Source organism: Rattus norvegicus, chromosome 2, assembly GCF_036323735.1.
Source record: "Rattus norvegicus strain BN/NHsdMcwi chromosome 2, GRCr8, whole genome shotgun sequence".
Lineage (NCBI taxonomy): Eukaryota > Metazoa > Chordata > Mammalia > Rodentia > Muridae > Rattus > Rattus norvegicus.
In genome coordinates, this window is record NC_086020.1 from 35,814,081 (window position 1) to 35,836,842 (window position 22,762).

At 44.8% G+C, this 22,762-nt stretch overlaps 1 protein-coding gene and 1 long non-coding RNA gene across 24 annotated transcripts in view; one reads left to right on the forward strand and one right to left on the reverse strand.

The window, feature by feature from the left end:
- Mast4 (microtubule associated serine/threonine kinase family member 4) overlaps window positions 1-22,762 on the reverse strand; it is a 591,901-nt gene that overhangs the window by 186,891 nt on the left and 382,248 nt on the right. The gene's annotated exons all lie outside the window — the stretch shown is intronic.
- LOC120101078 (uncharacterized) lies at window positions 928-16,559 on the forward strand. Its single transcript, XR_010063728.1, has 2 exons — window positions 928-13,704; window positions 15,425-16,559. It is a non-coding gene; the product is annotated as an uncharacterized LOC120101078 (long non-coding RNA).

A 22,762-nucleotide genomic window follows, 5' to 3' on the forward strand; every position in this document is an offset into this window, starting at 1 on the left:
TTGGAGGAGGTGAGCCACTAGGGGGCTGGTTTTGATGATTCAAAACTCCTCTCCATCCCCAGTAAGCTAGCACCTCTCCTGCTTCTCCGAGTTAATATTTTCAAATAATGATGTAAGCGCTTAGCTATTACTCCAGCACCAAGCTTGCCTCTCTGGTACTGTGCTCTGCACTATGATGGACACAGACTCATGCACTCTGGAAGCATAAGCCTCAGTGAACTCTTCTGTAAGTTGCTTTGGTCATGGCATCTTATCACAGTGGGGGTGAAGCCTATTAGGAGCTGTCTTGAAGGAAATAGGTAGACCATCAATTCCACACCCTAGGCCAATATCTTTAATTATACTCCATCTTCTCCATTATTCTCCTCAGGAAAGATACAGAGGTGCCCCCAAGGCAAAGGACGAGCTCTTCATTGATGGAAAGGTCAAGTCCTTCCCCAGAAAAAAACAAAAACAAAAACACTAGAGTCACTTCCCTCTAGTGGCTGGGGTAAACAATTACACCACCACCAACCTACTGCTTCTTGAGAGGTGTTGTAATAGAAGTAACTCAAGAGGATGGCAAATTAAAATGAAAGTCAATGTCAAGCCAGTGGGAGCAAAGAGAAACAAAGCATTGGGTTTTTTAAAAAATAAAGCAGTATTAAACATGTCCACAGTGCCCCGTATTATGAACCTCATTGTCCCAGAAAGAACAGCCTTAATTAAATGCAACCTCATTGTAAGTTCTTAATACTTAACTTCAATGTCCTCCAAGCACAGGCAAGTAATCCACATGATAAATAGCTTTTTGCTTCCCTAAGTTTTTGTAATGGATGAGGCTCATTAGTTTACATAATCATCCCTAAAACTAGGACAGCGCGCCTACTGTCACTCCGCAGTGAAATATTAATCCTACCAAGCCAAATATTTGACATGATCTGCTGGGCTTGAGCATTTTCCTTAAACCATTAACTTCTTAGAGGTATGAGGTGGCAAACGAGAAAGAAAGAGAGGAAGACATTACGTTTTCCACTACAGTTTTGTTATGTAGGGATTTATTACAAAGAGAGTTGGGTTTCCTTTAAGAGTTATTGAAACTGTTTTTTTTTTTTTTTTTTAGCAGTTCATGTCCTGAACCATTTCAGCCACGCCAGTGTCTGGCTCCTCTAGAAGGTTCTGATTTGAAAAGCATATTGTACCCGATTCACCAGGTGCATGATACTCAAGGAAGGAGGAAGGAAGACCCACTGGATTCATTGCAAGAGTGCGACTCACTGCCCACTTGCAAAGTCACGCAAGGGCAAACACGTCACCTTCAAGATGAAGAAGGTCTTGTTCTTGCTTCTTTCACATGAACTTCACATCTATGTACCTTTTACTTTTAAAAAGGGAACCCACCCCCAATTTCTGAGCTAAAATGTGCCCAATAGGGAGAATATTTTATTCGTTCATGTTATTTAGCATGCTATGATCCTTAGGGAATGTTTGCTGTCATACAGTGCCATGAGATATAGAATAGCTCCATAACATTCCATGCCCATTTCAGACACTGAGAGGTGCACAAGAGTACACATACACACAGGCAGATTTTACTAGAATGAAATAGAGACAGTATTGGAAAGGGAAGAACATGACACGGTTTATTTGATGTGGTGACAATTCACCTCAGGGATGATGATCTTTAGCATTGGTACCCAGAGCAGAAATACTAAATTGGCCATTCTTCAATGTTATACTTTTCCTTCAGCAATAAAGATTAATTAGGTGCCCATTTAAAGCCCAGGGTTCTCTATCACCTGCAGCATAAAGCCCCTGCCCAGTCTGTTTCCCTTTCCAGCCTGAGCTAGAAGTACTTCATCCCCGTACCAGATGCTCCTAAGGGCACTGGCTTCCTAGGCTGTGCCTACAGCTGTGCTCACATCTGTCCCCAACCTGCCCTCTGCTCCCCCTCCAGTACCTCGTCTCTTCCTCATCAGCAATTCTCACCCTTCTCCATCCTGTGGAAAGCGAATCTGACAGAATCTATTCTCTTTCTCTCCTGGTCTGTTATTATATTAGAGCTAACTGCTTTCCTGTTTGTCTTCCTTGAGGGAAGGTCATGGGCAGCCTGGGCTCTACTGTTGGGTCATTATTGACAATATGTGTCAGTAAAAGGAGTAAGCAGTTCAACAATATATGTCTACACATAGGTGACTTCAAATCTTTTTCAGAAGCAGGGAGGATACAGAGAATAAGGAGGCTGGGGCTCTCCCAGCTCCTGCGCAGCCCATTGGAGTCTCTGCTTAAAACTCGTAGCTGACATTTTTTCCTACTTCAATGATGAAGGAAAAGTAGCTTCAAATTTGGAAACCAATTCTGCCTTCGTTCCACCATCCCCTAATCTCCTATTGCACACGTTATTGTCTTAGTTGTCCACATCTTGACCGAGCTGGGCCTGCTCTCTTGCCTATTCTAAAGGCCCCTTAACGACTACATAACCACACCCAACGCAATTATAGGAAGGCAAAGAAATAAGTTGCAAAACCATTCCAGGCCCACTGCTCACCTAAGGCTGGCATAGAAGACTAGCCTGGTTTGGCAACTGGGACAGGAAAGCACGCACAGGCCACACCCCAGGGGTTCTCGATGGACGAGAGAATTTCAATTTTCTCAGGGGACAAATCAGCATCCCTCTAGGATGCTGATATCAAGAGGACCACTGCCCTTCTGATAGAAGCTTTCTCTTAGCATTTTTTATCATTCCCTTCTCAACTCTGACCATGTTCAAAACTCCATTCTTCTTTGGCTTTAAATTCACTTGCCTGGTCATCTTTCTACCCTGCCCAGGTCTTTTTCCAGCTCCCATGCATGGTGTGTCTATGCACAGAGACTCCGAATCTGTCTTCATCTAACCCCTGGGCCAGGAGTTTCAACTCTACTCTAGCCCTACCTTTCCCAGGAACCCAAAACCTGTCACAGCACTCACTACTACAGCTGCCAATTAACACCAACAAAACCATGTCCCAGGTTCCCTTCACGAGTCTCCTCCTCACCAGATTTCCTGACCTCTTCAAGAGAACCAACATCTTCAAGAACTCTAGCAACAAGAACCTGGTTCCTTTCCTCAGGGCCCTTCAACACACAAGCATATGAGTCCTTCACATATTTACAATGTAGCCTGAGTCCTTCCGCATCTCCCATTTCATCTAAGCAGTGTGAATTCTCACCTACACCACTTCCCTAACTCATCTTGTCCTCTATAGAGCAGGCAGAGGAAACTTTCCAAAGGCAAAGCAGACAGCATCATTCCCCTATGTTAGAAAGCCAGGCACTTCCTACCAAGCTTAAGGGAAAACTCAACTGGCTTCTTCAGACTTACAGCTTGGCCCTACAGGTCCTTTTCCTCTACCCTCTCAGGAAGCTGCATCCACAGCATCCTTCCCTGCATTGCTTGTGGCATGAGGCCTTCTCAACAGTCAGTTCTAGCTCACACACCTATCATTCTCAGAAACTGAACTCTCTCTCACTGCTGGATTTTCCTCACATCACTTGTCTTTGACATATTTATGGTACATCATGAACCTCAGGCTCTGTACCCACTATGACATCGGTTTCTTAGGAGCACAGACCTTCTCTGTTCCATTTGTTAAGGACCCTTGATGGCCAGGAGATCCTCAGCATCACCTCTTGAGATGAAGGTTGTATGACCATCAGGCTACATGCACAGCTGAAGATGTATGGTCCAGGGCTCCTCTCCTACTTCTTCATTGTGTCTACGCACACACTCACACACACACTCTCACACTTACACACACATACATGCACATATATAAACAAATGACCATAAGTATGAACAAATATATGTATGTATTTGAATTATATTTTCCACGAACACCTCCACTAGCTGATTATAGGAGATAATCTTTGTATTTACTTGGAATTTCCACGTTGCATAATATTTCATAATAGGTGTGCAATAAAAATATTCCCTCTGCCAAGGAATCACACAGTATGTCGCAAGAGAAGTATTAGAAGCTTCCCTGTCCTTTTCATTGGCGTTATAATGACTACGCACTCATCATCTTCTCTGTACCTGACATCCCTCACTTCTGTTACACTGGTGCAAAGTTGGGGACCAAGGGCTGGTGAGATGGCTGGGGAGGGGAAGGCACACGCTACCAAGTCTGATACAAAGAGTTCGATCCCAGGGACACACAAGGTGGAGAAAGCTGACTTATGCAAGCTGGTCTCTGTCTCTGTCTCATAAACACACACACACACACACACACACACACACACACACACATTGCAAAAAACAGGACTCAGAGGGGCTCTGTAAATGGACCCAAGCCTCTGAAAACAAATATTAAAGCAGCAAGTAGCACAACTGCACCACATGTGTGGAAGAAACAGAATGATGCGGGGAAGGGCTGAAGCCAGGCGATGCTGCGTCTTTGTACTAAGTGTCTGTGTGCACCCAGTGCTACCCCCAAGGGCCAAAAGGAAGGCTAAAGGAGATGAAGACAAGGTGTAGGACAAGATACATACAAGATCTGAAGGTTTGTCTGCTAATCATGCTCCCCCAAAGCCAAAGCCCAGGCCTAAGGGGGGTGGGAGAGAATGGATGCTTCAAGGACAGCAAGAACCCTGTAGAAAACAGGGCTAAGGCAATGGTTCAGCAGCTAGAGCTGACTGTTCTTCCAGATGGCCTAGGGTTCGATCCCAGCCCCAACCTGGTGGCTCACGTGGTGGTCTGTAATTCTGGTTCCGGAAGATCCACTGTCCTTATCTTCATGGACACTTTCTGCATGTGTGCACAGACACATACACAGGCAAAACAGGTATACATATAAAACAAGAATAAATTAAAAACAAAACGGTGATGCCAGACAGAGCAAGCACAGGAAGCTGAAGATACTCACGGCAGCCTGTGCGCTTTTGATGAGTGTGGATGTCTGGGGTATGTAGAGTTTAGAATACCAGTTTTCATCCAGTTTTATAAAAATGTAGGATTTTGTTTGTGTTCTTTAAAGCTACATTGTTAGCATACAGAATACATCAGTGGTCTTTAGGGAAGAAATATATCTCACTAAAGGAATGTCTCCCCGGGCTGGAGAGATGACTCAGCAGTTAAGACCACTGGCTGCTCTTCTACAGGACCTGGGTTCAATTCCCAGCAACCACATGGTGGCTCACAACTGTCTGTAACTCCAGTTCTAGGGAATCCCACATCCCTACACTTCACATGCAGGCAAATACCAATGCGCATGTGATAAAAATAAATTATTAAAAAAAGAATGTTTCCTGAGCTGAATTGATGTGAGAAAAAAAAATACCCTTTTCTTCCAGTTGGAGATCCTTCCTGATTTCTAGGGACTCCCCTGGTGTTGACACGCAAGGCTACCTTGGTAAAAAAAAACGCCTCGTATATGAGAAAACTCTTTCACATTGTCTTCCTCATCTACCACCAACACAGACTTTCCTCCCTGAAAACTTTGAAGACCTTCTGGGACTCACCCTCTAAACCTGATTCTGTCAGGTGACCTGGTCTCTGCGGTGACATCCCTGAGATGGTGTCCCTCAAAAGAGCAGCGGTTCCTTTTCTAAAAGGTCGAGGCTTTTCAAATGGACCAGTCTGCCAATTTCATTCCACGTCAGGAATCGGCTTGTGAAAAGCTGTTAAACAACGTTCTCAGCCTTCGCCCTAAATGTTCCCTGTACAAAGCATTGCACAGAGATATCCGTTGAAGTAATTTTGTGGGAGATTTCTGCCTCTCTCTGGCCCACATAGCTCCTGAATAAAAGACACAGAAACCTGGCATTTTTGTGAACAAGCGGTAAGCCTAGACTAGGCAGGTTCTGATCTATTCTAATCTACATCCCAGCCACAGGCTCCGTGGTACTTGCTGTTTGAGTCTCCCATGGCTTGCTCTGTTCTATGTGTGTCCTCAGGATGAGCTTTTCTTGGCCTTGTGCTCTTGGTCTATCCTTCCTCATGGTGACCTTCTTTCCCTCTTCTTCCTTCTCTCTTGTGGTCCCCTTGGGATCCCTCAACTTGATTGAAATAAAATTCTGCCTTCCTGTCCTCTCTGCCTAGTCATAGGTCCAGCCTTTTATTAGTCAACCAGGAATTATTAGGGAACATTCTTTAGAGCATATTGGTTAATACACTACCCCAAGGTCAGGTTGCAGTCTGGACAGGGGCACAGAACTCAGTGTCTGAATACACAGCATAGAAGACTATCCCCCAGGCTGGAGAGATGGCTCAGTGGTTAGGAGCACTGACTGCTCTTCCAGAGGTCCTGAGTTCAATTCCCAGCAACCACATGTTGGCTCACAACCATCTGTAATGGGATCTGGTGCCCTCTTCTGGTGTGTCTGAGGACAGCTACAGTGTACTTATATATAATAAATAAATAAATAAATAAATAAATAAATAAATAAATAATAAATCTTTTTTTCTTTTTTTCGGAGCTGGGGACCGAACCCAGGGCCTTGCGCCAACCCAATAAATCTTTTTTTAAAAAAAAGACTAACCCCAACAGATATTACTGGGTTTTATGGTAGTGAGGCCATACAAGAAGGGAGGTTGGAAGTTAATGACTATGTCCTGACTGAAAAGCAATGATTATTATGAAAAATACCTTTAAGAAACCTCTGGTGTTGGGGTTGGGGATTTAGCTCAGTGGTAGAGCGCTTGCCTAGCAAGCACAAGGCCCTGGGTTCGGTCTCCAGCTCCAAAATAAAAAAATAAAAAGAAACCTCTGGTGTTGGCACAGGAGGCAGAAGCTGGAGTTTGAGGTCAGAGGGGGCTACAGAATGAGCTCCAGGACAGATAAGGCTTGAAAAACAAAAACAAGCAAAGAAACCTAGATACAGATTGTCTCAGAAAAAAAAATGTTTCTTACAAAGGGAAGGTTGTTCAAAAGGTTAGAGTGAGGGGACTGGATTGCTTAGTAACCTTCAATTCAACTCTAATACAGCCTCATTTAAAAAAAAAGATTTATTTGTTATATATAAGTACACTGTAGCTGTCTTCAGACACACCAGAAGAGGACATCAGATCTCATCACAGATGACTGTGAGCCACCATGTGGTTGCTGGGATTTGAACTCAGGACCTTTGGAAAAACAGTCAGTGATCTTAACCACTGAGCCATCTCTCCATAATACAGCCTCTTAAATTCCAGCTTCTGTCAAAGGCAGGGCAATAAGGTCCAGTCACATATGGCTAGGTGCAAGCCTAGAGAAAAAGGACCTCAGAGCTGAGTGACTGACAGTGACTAAGACCTCCCAGGCAGCATCTACACCTTAGGTTGTTACCAGGGATCTTATCCACGAGTTATTAACCACAGACATTTTTCCAAATCTGTTTACTGAAGATGCTACATGCAGGTGTGTAGAGCACATGACAAATTGATTGGTAACTGAAGGACTGGACCATTGAACTATGTCTCCTTCCCATGCAATGATACCAGTCTCATGGTCAAAGCAAAACTTATCACCAAGAACATTAAAGAAAAATGCTATATAAATGGTATGTGTTCAAACAAAAGCCACAAATCTCTGATGAATGGGACAGCACTCCTAAATTCATATTTTCCTGTACTTTAGATTGGCATTGAAATGAAATCTAACTAGACAGTGAGCTCGGTACACTCGGGCAAATTCATCGCCAGTGAAAGGGCACGGGGCTCCAACAGAGGTTGTAGGTAGGCAACCTCCTTTGAACAAATTGCAGATAGGCGCTTTAATGATGGAGAAAATGTGAGCTAACATAACTGCAGTCAAATCAGTTCCTACAGGAGGCAAAGTGCATTAACTCAAGTGATGATATCAGCCACCAAAATACCAGCCGGGGAGAACAAGAGGCTGTCAAAGAAAGACGCTGCTGCCTTGCCAACACAGCCCAGGGACAGGCTTCACTGCAATATGACAGTCTCAAGGGGAGCACAGGTTTTCTTTCTAAATGTCAGCTCTCTAAGTGATTTTTATTGATGTCTTTTTCTTCTTCTTTTTTTTTTTCTTCTTGACTCTCTAGTTATCCCTGACTACCAACAGGAGATCCCACTTGCTTATGGTGATGGCTACAGATGTCCTCACCTTGATAAATAATAGAAATTTCCCGTCAGCCTCAACTACACTTTCATGACTACGTAATACGGGCAATAGTGTCCAGACCAATTCGTATCACTCAAGTGCCTTGCTAAACAATCCTTCAGGCAAGGGGGATCCTTTACTGGGTCCTCAGTAGAATCGGTTTTAGTGTCCCGACATAAAAGAAGCGGGAGCTGTTAAGAGGCCAGAGCATGCTTTCACAAATATCTATCCAACAGTTCAGAATGGAAAGTGGCTGACGGTGAGAAGAGAAAGAATGTCTCGCCAACTGTGGTGGTTTGAACATTATTGGCTCATGGGAAGTACTATCATAAGGCGGTGTGGTCTTGGAGGAAGTATATCACTATGGGGGTGCTTTGAGGCCCTATGCTCAAGCTCCATCCAGTGCAGAAGAGCCCCTTCTCCTGGCTGCCTGCCTGTAGAAGACAGTCTCTTCCCGGCTGCCTTTGGATCAATATGTAGAACTCTCAGCTCCCCCAGCACCATGTCTGCCTGCACGCTGCCAGGCTTCCCACCATGAAGGTAATGGACTGAACCTCTGAAACTATAAGCCAGCCCCAGTGAAATGCTTTCCTTTGTAAGAACTGCCTTGATGTCTGTTCACAGCAATAAAAACCAAGATACCAACCAGAGACTAAGAGTGTGTAAGGTCACAGAAGAGACCAGACTCTGGCCTTGCCATTCTCTACTTTAAAAACTCTTTTTGCAAGTCATTTTCCTCCTTTTGAAAGCAGCTTCCTCTTCTCTATGATGGAGATACTCCTGTTACGTGAGTCTACCTGTTCTATCCTCTTGAAGTTGAGACCTCAAATCGCTTTGAGGGCTGCCTCAAACACCACAAACAAACAACTGGGTGGAGTTCAAATAAACAAACAGTAAGAAACAACCTTGTTGGGCTTTCCTGGGATTTGCATTAGAACTAGTATGTGGCGAGAGTCTCTGAACTGGAGAGCACTTCACAATTACGGAGCCAAATTGACTTTGGCAGAGCCTTGGAGTGCATCGTGCCTCTCTGGGAGCGGTGCCACTCGGCAGTGCCCAGAATCTAAGTGGGTCAGAGAATCTCTCTGGAGAACTGAAACCCCAGATTTCAATAGGGAGAAAAAAAATTAAGCCTGGCCCAAGTCTGCATCTCCTCTTAACCACATGAATTAATTCATGGCATGATAGGCATATGCTCTTTACACATAGTGATGTGGGAATGACTTCTAGAACATTCTCTGGACATCTCTGAAAAATATGACGGGACTTTTATCACAGGTAAAATTCCTCAGGTTCCTAGTGGGCATCTCAGTGCTGATTTGGGAAGACAGTGTACAGAGTGAATGCTACACGGGTATGTGAAGAGTCACTCTCTCCCTGCCATTGCCACAGGAAATATTTCTGGGTTAAAAAAAAAAAAAACAACAACTAGTTTTTAGCCCCTCAGTCCAAAATGGAGCCTCAGAACCCTTCTCAACACAGAGTCCCCAGTGGATCCCTCAAAGAGGCAATCAAAGAGAAGCATCTAACACCAGTGGTCCTTAGAATGAAGAGTAACTTATGTACACTCCTGTGTCTTTCCGAAACATTTTTCTACTTTCAAAGGATAAACACTATTACATAGTTTTATTTCTCAAATCAATATACTCCACTCTTCCCTTACATTTTATGCATAGCTCACACTAAGAAGCTTAAAAATAAGCAGTGTTCACAAGCCCCACATTCTGTTACAAGGTATACGGGAAGACAACGGATTCCAACCTTTGGTGTAAGGAATTTTAGAACCAAAGAATATCCCCCATGCTCGTGCGCACAGATCGTGAGTGTCAGCCAAGTGCTATTTAGTGCAGGCTATCATTTTTTGAGAAACTACAAAATGGTACCACCATGCTAACAGCCTGGCCAAAAGACACCCTACAATCCATCTCCTTGTGTTAGAAGATGGTGCTGTCTGTAGAATCCCTTGGGTTGAGGCAGACGCTTCTCCTCAACTCACCTGAACAGAGCCTTCGTGGTGGAACCGTGGGCTACTCGAAGCTTAGAAATTGCTATGCGGAAGACACAGCAAAGCATGATGTGTATAGAATCCTCGACGTTCTAGCCCTCTATCAGGTCACTGGGGAAAAGCAGTGTCTTTAGACATGAATACAGGACTTAGACTTTTCAATGTGCCACTGTAGCAAGGACTATGTTACATGACGCTGTCATGTTTTCTGATGACTGCCCGGGGCCATTCATCATTAACTTAAACATTTCTCAGAAATGAAGAAAAGACACAGAGAAGGCCTGGTGTGGTGGTGTGTGTCTGTAATCCCAGTACTTGGGAGGCAGAGGCCGGCAGAAGTCCAATGTTACTCTGTCCGACATAGTGAGTTCTAGGCCATCCAGAGCTGTGCACTGAGACCCTATCTTTAAAAAGGAGAAAGTAGCAGGGCCCTGAAACCAAAACGTTTTCTTTCATTGGAGAGATCAATTATGCTTTGCTGTACCCCTAAACAACAGAGACTCTCAGTGAAATACTGACATTAGGAATCTTACTCAACTGTCAAAATATATCCTGGATAAAAATCTGAGTTTTTGCACACCTTCATCTTAACTAAATTAATCTTTTCTATATAAATATTTATTTCTGTGGGTCCAAGATTTAAATATAACTCAGTCATCTATTGTGATGGAGCTGGCTATGGCTACCAGGGTAGCCTTGGCACACAGGACATTGACCTGTGCCAGATGGGTCTATCTGAAGTGCTTGACAGCTAGTCAGTTATTTACATCTGGCTGTCCAGATGTGATTCAGAAGTGATGAAACCAATTTTTTTGTATCTAAATAGAATTTCACACCCAGCCAAGTGTCTTGAATAGGAGAACATTTTTCTCTTCAAATGACTTCAACACACACACACACACACACACACACACACACACACACACACACCCCTCACCACCATCACAGTGCATGACAATGATTTATCCTCGACAAATTAAAGAGGACAACACTCCACAGAGTATGCTGTACAATGCATAACAAATGCCTATATTCATATTCTGTAGGCTGTCCTGAGCTGAATGCGGTCTAAATATCACATTCTCACACTCTTTATGGCTTTGCATGCTGCGGGGGTTAGCTGAGTTTTTAACAACTGTTTCTCACGAAGCCGGAAGACATTCTTTGGCCTTGTCTGCAGTGCGCTTGCCAAATGAGTAGATTACTGCCGGGAAGTCCAGTATCTCAGGTATGGAAATCAAGTCAACCGGGTGTATTAGCAACTCTAAAAGCCACAGGACCCAGTAGTTCAATGGTAGGATAGTTTAACAGCTCAATCTTAAGAGGAGAGAATACAAATACTTATAGCCCTGGACCCACAACTGGGAATCCTTTTCTTGTTGTGGGATGTGTCCAGGGGAGTCGAGAAGGTAGAGGCAACCGCTGGAGCTCTGGTCATCTGAATCCTTCATTAAGTTCAGAGCATTGGGCTTACTTCCCTGCTGATTTCAGCTAATACCTGTTCCTGCCCGACCCCTTCCTACTCCAAATCTAAACCATGGAACAATGGAGTAGCAGAGTCTTGTAGAGCATCTGCCTTTTGACTGGTAATTTGAAATGGGCCAGCAGATCTCTGCTGAGGCCTCCCTATCTTCCTTTGTTCTTAGAGTATTACCCCACCAAGCCGTTGTGCCAGAACATTTCTATTTGGTCTGCCCAGCGGTCACAGGACTCGAGTCACTCAAAGGGACACCAGCATCTATCCTCAAAGCTGATTTCTATCTCTTCTGTCTGCAAGCCACCATTCTCCCAGGCTGTGATGCCATGTCTCCGTGGGGTCAGTTAACTTCCCCTAAAGAATCGATTTCACAGGGCACGGGAACCTCAGCGTGGCTGGGGACTAAACCCTTCCCGTCTCCATATGCACCCAGAGCTAAGGCTGTCCCACAGCTCTTTGGACCTAAAACCTGCTTGCAGAGAGCTGGCCTGTCAGGAGCTCTCACTCCTAAGCCCACAGGTGAGACCCTGCTTTGTCTCCATTGACTATCCAAAGAGAGACCCGCAGGGAACCACAGGGCAGGCTGGGACAGAAAAAAAACCCCCTCAGCTGTGAACAACACAGCAATGGTCAAGATTAAGGCTTGGGACCGGCGTGGCAAGAAGAAGGAGGAGCTGTTGAAACAACTAGATGATCGGAAGGTGGAACTGTCCCAGCTTCCCGGGGCCAAAGTGACAGGCAGCGCCACATCCAAGCTCTCCAAGATATGAGTTGTACGCAAATCCCATCACCCGTGTCCTCTCTGTCATTAATCAGACCGAAAAGGAAAACCTTAGGAAATTCTACAAGGGAAAGAAGTTCAAGCGACCCAAGAACCTGCGACCCAAGAAGACGAGCCATGCAGCGCTGGCTCACCAAGCAGGAAACTGAAGACCAAGAAGTAGCAGCTGAAGGAGCGGCTGTACCCACTGCCCAAGTCACAGTCAAGGCCTGAGATGACGACAGTGACAATAAAGTGCAAGACTGACAAACAAAACAAAACAAAACAAAACCAGACAGTATATAGTTTAATCTCACTCTTCATTTTCTATGAAGATCCCTTTTATTTGCTTGTAGCATTATAGAAATTCTTCAAGATAGGGCTTGTTCTCTATCCCTGAACACGTGCCAGCAATCCTTTCATATCTGTTCTTCCATTCACCCCCAAGGATGCTCTCTCCTTTCTACACACTCCCTAGACATCCTCCATAGATAGGGTCAAATCCAGCTCCTGAATTAGATATCCTCTGGTGACACCACTCATGTGACATTCATAATGTAACTCGGTTGCCTGAAGTTTTCCACACTCGGAACACTCTTCGCACTTCTCCCCTGGCAATTGAGTGAGGGAAACAGTGCACTATCTGCCCGACTGACTGACATATTTTAGCTTACAAGGTTTAGAAAGGCCTGTTTTAGGTGCTAACTTCTCTTGGTAGACATGAGTCTCCTTCCTACAGTTCACCCGAGGGCTTCCCAACCTTGGATGTGCTAAAGCAAGTGTATGGCTTCTAGAGGGAGGAACAGAATAGAGGGTTTCATTGTATTTAGCTGAGAAGATTATCTGTGAGTCTAGCACTCTCACAGGATTCCAATAACTGCAAGATAAAACTTTCATTTTCATCCACAATCACACTTACAAAGTGGTCGAGTAAAACCATGTCTCAAATAGCGTAAAAATTTGTATATGTGTGACTTTAGAGTAACATATTATCTGAATAAATACAGAAAACACTAACAAAATATACTTTAGAAACAAAATAGAAACAAAGTGTCTTAGGAAGTTGGAACTTTAGTGGGTTCTGAGTTCAGTGTTCCAGTTCCGTCACTTCTGTTTCTTAAGATGCTGCTGTAAGGGAGAAATCAGTCCTATGCATTAAACACTGCATTCTCTCCTTCCACTGTGCAGACGAGAGGCACAGCACGTGACTGGTATTGCCGTACCTGCCTATCACACATCAGCTGTGTAGCTTCTCTGGCTGGTTTTCCAGATATATCTGAGACTCCCTGAGGGAGAGATGGAGTTCTTCCAGTATTCACTCCCAAGAGTACTGTGCATAGCTCTCAGAACACAGGGGCTGCAGAGTAACTTAGGGAACATGAAGGCTCGCCCCATCAGCGAGGTAAGAAGTTGGTATTAGCAGAACAGATAGCGAAGGGCTATGATGTGTACAGCATAGGCGTGCAGCAGAAGGAGAGGGCTGGGAGCCTGTGCTACTGCATCCATTTCTCTTTCTGCATTTAACAAGTCAGGCAGCCACACTGCAGATAAAAAACCACGACTTCTTGAGAGAAGTAAGATGGACTGTCCTCAAGATAGCAAGTGTTGCATCTCTCTGTGCATAGATACATAGGCTACATAGTATCTAAACTCTGTAAGGTTACAAAAGGCCAATGTGAAAACAGGGGATAGAAACCCCTTGAACTGGAGCTGGCACCTTGATCACGCTCTCGTCCTTTAAATATCTATTTCCCTCACAGCACCCACAGTTCCTACCGTGCGTCTCTCCCTGAGCCACAGCGGTCTGTGAAACATCCCCAGGAGTATTCTGCACTGGTCCATGTTTCTAGAAAAAGGCTGGGTGATCTAGGGAAAGGAGTTCCAGGCTAAGAATAGAAAAGCTTGTGTAAGTCACGTGGTCACATGACCCAACCCTTGCTCCTTTTCCCAGTAAACCGAGGTAAAGGTACCATGCTTGCCTTCAGTGGGTCCACTTGAGGATCACTAGGGGAGAAGAGGTGCAGACACTAGTGCACCTACCTCCCAAGGCTGCGGTAGCGATCACTGTATCACCGCAAATTCGGGAGATTGAAAAGGGGAAAACTTACTTTGCATGTTCTGGAGGCCAGACAGGAGTATTAAGAAATCCCATCTCGGTGACAACAGGCTATGGGCACCGGGGGCTGTAAGGCGGAATTTGTCCTTTGTCTCTTCTAGCTTCTCAGCGTGTTAAGTCTCGCTCCCTCTCTCACTGTGGATGTGTATGGATTGGTACACATTTGTGTGCATGTGTGTATGTATGTCTGTGGGGGGCAGTGGTCAATGTTGGAGGGCACTTCAATGGAACTCCACTGTGTGTGTGTGTGTGTGTGTGTGTGTGTGTGTGTGTGTGTGTGTGTGTATGCATGTATGTATTTAGTTTTTGAGATGTGTCTCTCATTGGAGCTACTAATTCCACTAGACAAACCCTTGGGCTCTGTATAGCCTCTCCAGCACTAGGACTAAACATGCTGCCCCATTCAGCTTCCTCTATAATAGTGAGAAATTCAATCTCAGGTCCTCAAGCTTGTCTAGCCAATGCTTTACAGCACTAAGCCATCTCCCCAAGCATGCCCCGATCTCTTCTAAGGACTCTGTGGTTAGACAGAAGGACTACAGGATGATGTAAGACCATCTGTTCGTTTAAAAAAAAATTCTTAAATTAACAACATCTGCCAAGGCTCTTTTTCCAGGTAAGGTAACATTTCTCGGTTCTGTCAGTTGGGATCTGCTGTCTTTGGGGCCACCATTCATCTCTGACATGAAGTCAACCGTGTTAAGTGTACCACGTGATTCATGCCCTGCATCCTTGGCTTAGTTCTTACCATCTCGGCAGGATAAAAATTCTTTCAAGTCAACCTACACCTCAGACTTCACAAAAAAAGTCTGATGAAGGATTTTTTTTTTTACCTCATTAAGTATAGAACACCACCAGCCACGTTTAGAAAAGCCTCATTGTACTTGATTTTTAGTTACCAACATTAGATCTCATGCAAAATAAAAAATTTCTAACATAGTCAAGTGTTACATATTCTTTCTTTTCTTTTTCTTTTTTTTTTTTTTTTTTTTAATTTCTAAAATAGCCAGACCTTCTGTTCGGAGAAGCTGGAGAGGAAGAATTGTATCATTAATGCTCCACTGTCAACTGCCAAGTGCTTGAGTAGCATTTGTAATGTATGGTTAGTAACGGTTCCGAGTAACCCCAAAAGACAGAGTCAGGGAGCTACTCAAAATTGCAGTGGACTTCCCCCGAGTGGCTATGCGCCTTTACAGTCTGCCGATTCATCTCCTCCACAGATAATCTGGAGAAGCTTGATGTGGGCTGGCAATATGGGTCAACTCATTCATCCTCACAATGGGCCTTTGTCAACATTGTGGTAGGTACCGCACACTGAGGACCAGGCATTAAACAAAACAAGCAAGTCCCTGCGAACCTGGATGTCCTGTTCTTTTGGAAACAATCAACAACAGGAACAACAAATGGTATGCGGTAGGTGAAACTATTCACGCAGGAAGTGTCATGAAGCACTGAGCGGTGGTGGGGGTTGGCGGGGAGGGCGATGAGCTCAGGCTGTAGGGGAATGCTGTTCTGTTGCAGTAACATTTAGTACAGACAGCAGGGGAGAGGACCATGTGGGCACTGGGTGGGTGTTCCTTTAGCTGTTGCGGACAGCTAGAACATCATGTTGTGTTCAAAAACTAGGACACTCAAAGACTAATAGGGTCATGTCAGAAGGACCCAGAATCAGCTTAAAAGGCTTCCCGCTGACGAATCTTAGGACAGTGTGACAGCCCAAAAGAGGCACGATGGTTGTGAATTATTATATGCCAAGTAGATGTTTGTTTTCTATTCCTGGTTTTAAAAATGTATGAGTCAACAGTAACATGTCTGAAATTGAGAGAGAAAGAGAGAAAGTTCCTTAGCTGACAGATTAGTGACAGTATTAGAAACTTGCGACAAATTTCAGTACAAAACTCATCCAATCAGGGTCATTGATGAATGTAAAAGCCAGTGTAGGTAATTTTGTTGGTAGAAATATATTCACATGAGATCAAAATATTACCCCAGGCAGGGTTTAGTAAGCAAAAGGGACATGACTGTAGGGAACTTTAGACACAGGGCTTCAGGCCTCTTGCTTAAGGCTATAATAGAGCATCATCAGCTGTCATTGCTAGGTACTGGGCTTCAGGCTTCATGGTAAAGAATAATTCTACCCCCCTCTTGCCATGTATCTTGAACCTGGGTCTGAGCCAGAGGGAACTACTGCCGGGTGTAGATTGTGCTTAGTGTAGTGGTCTACTGCAGAGTGGAGGCTCACTTCAAACTGTCAATGTTCACAAAAGAAAAGAAATGGGGGAAAGGGTGAGTTTACCAGCTAAAAGAGGTAACGGCATTGATGTGGATTTGCTCTAATGCTTGTATTATATTAATTGGGTTCCCCAAATTACAAGAGAATCTGTATATAAGATGATGAGGGTCCGTGTCCCTAGTTGGGTTTTCATTGGTAAATAAAGTTGCCAGCAACCAGTGGCTGAGCAGGAGACAGAGCCAGGACTTTAGGATTCTCTGCAAGGGGACCAAGGGAGTAAGAAAGAGGGTAGAACTGCCATGCTGGGAGAGGGGCAAAGACCAGGCCTGAGAAGTGGAGGTCAGAGAGACAGCCAACAGGTGACAGCTGGGGAAGAGCAGCCCCAGCGCCCCTCCCCCACCACGGGTCTAGTGAAACCAAGGCGGAATATAGATTTCAGTTAAGTAATAACTCAGGAATATCGGAGGGGAGGTGTTAGCCATGTGGAGGTTTGAGAGTAGCCCATTCATTAAGCTACTTAAGGTGTATTAAAATAGAAGGCTGGTGTGTGTGTGTGTGTGTGTGTGTGTGTGAGAGAGAGAGAGAGAGAGAGAGAGAGAGAGACAGAGACAGAGACAGAGATACAGAGAGAGACAGAGACAGAGACAGATAGAGACAGAGACAGAGAGAGAGACAGAGATAGACAGAGACAGAGACAGAGACCAGCTTGCATAAGTCAGCTTTTTCCAACCTGTGCGTCTTTCATTTGGGAACCCAGAACATTGGGGTGGGCAGCAAGGAAAGTGTGCCACTGCTGCTGTCTCAGGGAGGATTTGAGTAGGTTTAATTGGCAACTGCTACACGGTGTCTAACAACTCAAGGGGATTTTTGAGTTTTAATTGGGTCCTGGATTAAAAAACAAAAGCAAAAACAAAACACCAAACAGAAAACAAACAAAAGCAACTTCCAGGCTTCAGTGGTAGAATGTTTGCTTAGCATGCATAATATTCCAAATTTTGATGCCTAGTACCATTAGAAATAAAAACAGATACTAATAAAACTTTATAGACAGTTATACCTCTCCAATATCAAGGCACACATTAGGGTCCTTGACAGTGACTTTGTTATATTGCTCTATTTGTTGGTTGAATAATCACACTATGGTTAGGAGGGGAAACACACTTGCTCATAAGATATGGATGTTAAACTCTTCAAAGGTTATTATTTAGACACTTGAAAATTACTTTCAAATGCATATCGGCGTTGCAAAGGAAGGACGGGTAGGAGGAAGTACTAGATGAGTTTGGGGGTGGGGGGCACTTAGCTGGTGAATCAAGGTGGCCAGGACTGTTGACTGCACTGTTCTTTTAATGTTTTTGGAGGTTGGATTTTTTTTTTTAATTGAAGAAATAAGAAAGTGTTCCGGGATGGTAGAAAATCATAAGTTACAAGATAGAAACCTGCTTAGACTAGTCATTCAGGGGGCTGAAGAGATGGCTTAGTGGTTTAGAGCACTGGCTCCTCTTCCAGAGGTCCTGAGTTCAATTCCCAACTCCTACATGGTGGCTCACGACCATCTGTATTGGAATATGAGCCCCTCTTCTGGTGTACACGAAGACAAAGCACTTATATCCATGAAATACATAAATAAATCTTAAAGAAGCAGTCCAATGTGATCCAAGAAAATGAAGGAGGGGTGGCAGGAAACAGGATATGAGCAAGAGTAGGCAGCTACTGGAAGGTTCTGAACAGAGGACGGAGTGCTGGATACTCCCCAAAGAGCTGGAGGGAGACACGAACAGAGGACAAAGCTAAGCAGGGAGGCTGGAGGAAGCTATTACAAAAATCTATGGATGTGGTCCAGTAGCGTAGGCTAAGGTGGTTCTGTAGAGGTGGAGAGTGACGACCATAGCAGAGACAGGGAGAACTATCTGACATTTCCCATTATGTGCTAAACTGCCCTGACCAAAACAAACAAACAAACACCCAACATCTGTGAGAAAAGGCTCTTTGGCCCACAATTCCCATTAGAGTTCACATACATAGTTCAGTTTTACTACACATGAGTTCAGACAGTTCTAGACTGGATAAAGCTAACCATCACGCACCGTTACCAGCGCTTCCCAGCACGTACAGAGCCTCACCACACGGCATGTGCATGCTAGAAATGAAAGGTGACTTTTGAACCAAGCATGGAGGCAAGAGAACTGCTGTGAGTTCAAGGCTCGCCTGGTCTATACAATGAGGACTAGGCCAACCAGAGCTGTAGAGTAAGACCCTGTCTCAAAACACAAACCAAACCAAACTGATAACAGTGACAGCTTTGGGACTCAGAACCTGGGCTAAGGTGGGTCAAAGGCAAACAGGAGCCTTGAAAGAGCACTGAAGAATCCATTCACAGCACAAAGAGAAAGAAATGCTCCCTTTGGTTTGACTGTATGTCTGTAATGTCCGATTGCCTGCAACCAGTGATGGCTCAGTTGAGTAAATCTCATGGAAAAAGGAAAACAGAAAAGCAGAAGACCCCAAGAAATACGGCTAGCTCATCTCCCTTTCTTCCTGTCGAGAGCCCATCAAAACTTCTCGTTCTCTGCTACATGAAATTAGAACATGTAGCATCTTCAGGAGCAGGTTGGTTTCCAAGAACAATACAGAGCCGAGAGTCTTGGAACAATTTCACAAGTGTTCCCTAATTAATTCTCACAACACCCCCAAGAGGTATTATTATCTATGGTACTGCTGGGGAAACTTGAGAGGCTTTCTTCCCCCTTCAGTTTTGCATTTGTATGACTTCTCTAGCTGAGACACCTCTGTGCTTGACTTTATCACTGTTCTGTGCTTTCAAAGAATATCACAACTTCATTCTCTCATCAACATGGTGGGTGTTAATGGCTGTATCCACAGATTTTTAAATGTAGGAAAGAGGGTTTTTTTTTTTAATGATGTAGAATGCTGTTTTTTCTAGTCACAAAATGGAATATGGGACAGAGCCTTGAGTTCAAAGCACACAGGCACAAAGATGTACACACACATATGCACACACGCACATAGATGTGCACACACACACACCACACACACGCGCACACTCATGCACACACATTCACATGGATGGACATGTACACACATTTGACAAGTAGATTGTTCTTATTTTACTTTTCATTTACCACCAGAACAATTAGTAAGAGATAATGGTGTAAGGTGCACACAGTAATTTAAAAAGTGAGCTCAGTGGAGTGGTCAGAATATTTGGACCATAGAAGAGCTCAACAATGAACACTCAGAGCTGCTAGGGCCAAAGGAAGGGTCAGGAGTGCATGGTCCAGAGGAAAGGTCCTGGCTCCTCACAAATGAATGGCACTAGTTCTTCAGTCACGAGGCACACACACTCTCCTAATGGGGCTCAGAGGACCCTCCAAAGGTTACAGCAGTGGTGAGCAACATTGTCACCCCAGGCAGCAGAAGGCCATTCCAGCTAAGGAAGCTGGCGCATCCTGCTTAGCTTGCATCAGCACAGATCCTGGAGCTTCTGAGACCCACGGCCTGGCTGCCAACTGGACCCAATCTGATCCACATTACAACATCTAGGCTCTCTAACATAATCTTCAGAGGGCAAAGTGGGCACAAGATGGGATAATGCATGCTGGACCCAGCAGAGGTTTTCCCCTAATGACAAAATTCCTCTCTCTAAATGGAATATTATATAGAAACGTAATTACAGTGACTGTTAAGTGCATGCTGGGAGGAAAGGACAGACACGTGCTGCAGAAGAGCAGAGCCACGAGGCTCTCCAGCCCAGGGCTGAAGCGAGGACCACAGGAGAACATATATTATACGCAGGGAAATAGGAACCGTCTGTAGTTCTAATTAGGAGGGTGTGTATCAATGTCAAGGAGGACCACTATACTCACACCATTACAAGGTCAAACATGAGGTAGCCCAGGGCAAAGGAGAAAATGCTGTCCTCACAGACATATTCTCTCTAAGCCTCCAATGCCTCAACTGTCAACAAATTCAGTTCCCACCCCCAGAGATGCCATGTCCACATGTTGAAACATCAAGAGTAGCACCAGGCACAGGGTGAGCTCTCTCTCTCTACAAATGCTGGAAATTAAGCCACTGCACATGCAAGCACCTAGATTACTGATTTGGGAGTTGAACCCACGTCAGTAGAGTAAACCGGAAAAGTGAGTGTGCAAACATAAGCAAGTGATAGGAAAATGTAGCCACCAGGACAAACTGGCCAGTTGCCTGTTCCCAGGGTCAGGAATATGCCTACATGTATACACGTGCATGTATACACGGGCTGAGCAAGGACTGACATATTCCTCAGACTCCACTGTCCTTAAAGCCTTGCTTGCTGTCTGCCCTCCTAAGACTTTGCCCTCCTAATTAGATTGTGTGACTGCACAGCAGAGAAGTTTATGAGGTCATGACGTCCATTAATACATAATATATAAATATGTGCATATATACATATATAGGTAAGCTAGGTGTGGTGGCATACATCTATAATTCTGTCACTTAGGACCCTGAAGCCTAAGACTTCAAGGTCAAGGACAACCCGGATTCTATAGCAAGAACTTGTCTCAAGAGTGCTACAGTGAAACTAAAAGGAGCTAGCTTGTTTTATGTGTCCTCACCCATCTGCATGCTGTGTGAAACTGACTACCCCACACTCATCCCTTTGCAGCTTGGTCCTCCCTTTGCAGTCTTAGACAGCAGCTTCCCAGTGGTGACACTCAGAAGTTAGCAGAAGTGCTAACAGGCCTGTCCACACTGCCCCTGTCACCTCTTCAGGGATGCCTGGGGCTGCCAACCTTCCCATCCCTGCCTCGGCCACGCCCGCAAGGTCAGCACGATGTGTACCACCCGGATCATCTCGGTCTGGCTGAGCCATTCTTCACGGAGTGACTACCTTACATCAATTTAGTACTACGAAATAATTCAGAAATAGATCTCGGGAATGTATAAGGCAATTCCTTAAGCCATCGCATTCACAAAAGCTCAGGAACTCGTATCATAGAGTACAGAGAAACTACCATCTGCTGTGAGCTTTTTCAGATTTTTTTTTTTTTTTTTTTTTTTTTGCAGTGTTCTCTCCAAAGCAAAAGGGGAGGGGGAGGATAAAGACGGAGTGGCTACATTCATCTGAACGGCAAAATGGAACCAAAAGGGTGCAGTGGTTCTGCAGTCAGGTGACAGCCTAGTGAGAAGGGGACACAGTGAGGTTCCTGGGTAGAAGGAGACGCAGAATCAGAACATATTGCCCGCATGCTTGGTAAACACCATGTCTGTCCCTCACCATGGCAACAAGTGAAGTGAAGGGAATCCAGGCAGCCGTGGATACACAATAACATTTCCAGCAGTAAAGACAAATGTTCTGGGTCTCGGAAGGATTGCGTTAGCTGACATTGTTCTTAATGCCCTCGCTGCTGAGGCACTGTCGGCCTTTGTTGTCCACCACTCCCAGAAACAGCATGTGTCATGTTCTTGCTGTCACAAGGCACACTCAAGCTACTGTTCCTAAGTTCCCACCGAGGTCCGGAATTTGTAGATGGAAGCTATACATACAGGGTCCAGGTAGTGCCCGATGGCCCCAAGGTCACAATGCTTTGCAGGCCGAGAGACACTGGCCAAGACTCAAGCCTTCCAGTCAGAAAACCTCAGATGCCTCCAGGGCCAGGCAGCTAACGCGAATGAATGAAGTGAAGTAAGGCAAAGGGATGGAGAAAAGGAGCCCACAGACCAAGGGCAGCAGCAACCTACTTGGAGACAAAACACTGCATGGCAAACACGGACTCACTGAAGGGCTTCAGATCCTTGCAAGGGGCTCCAGACACCTCCATTCATGGCTCTCTAATTTTTATCTGTATGTGTGCGAGTGTGTGTGTGTGTGTGTGTGTGTGTGTGTGTGTGTGTGTGTGAGAGAGAGAGAGAGAGAGAACTTTGGTGCACATGTGCTGTGGTACATGTGGAAAGGACAAAGGACAACTTCAATTATCAGACCTTGCCTTTTACTTCATTTGAGACAGGGTCTCTGTTATTTCTATGATTCTCTCACCATATGATCTGGCTGGTTCTGCCCTCTCTCATCCCCTTTTCAAGATGCTGGGTTTATAGACATGTGAACAG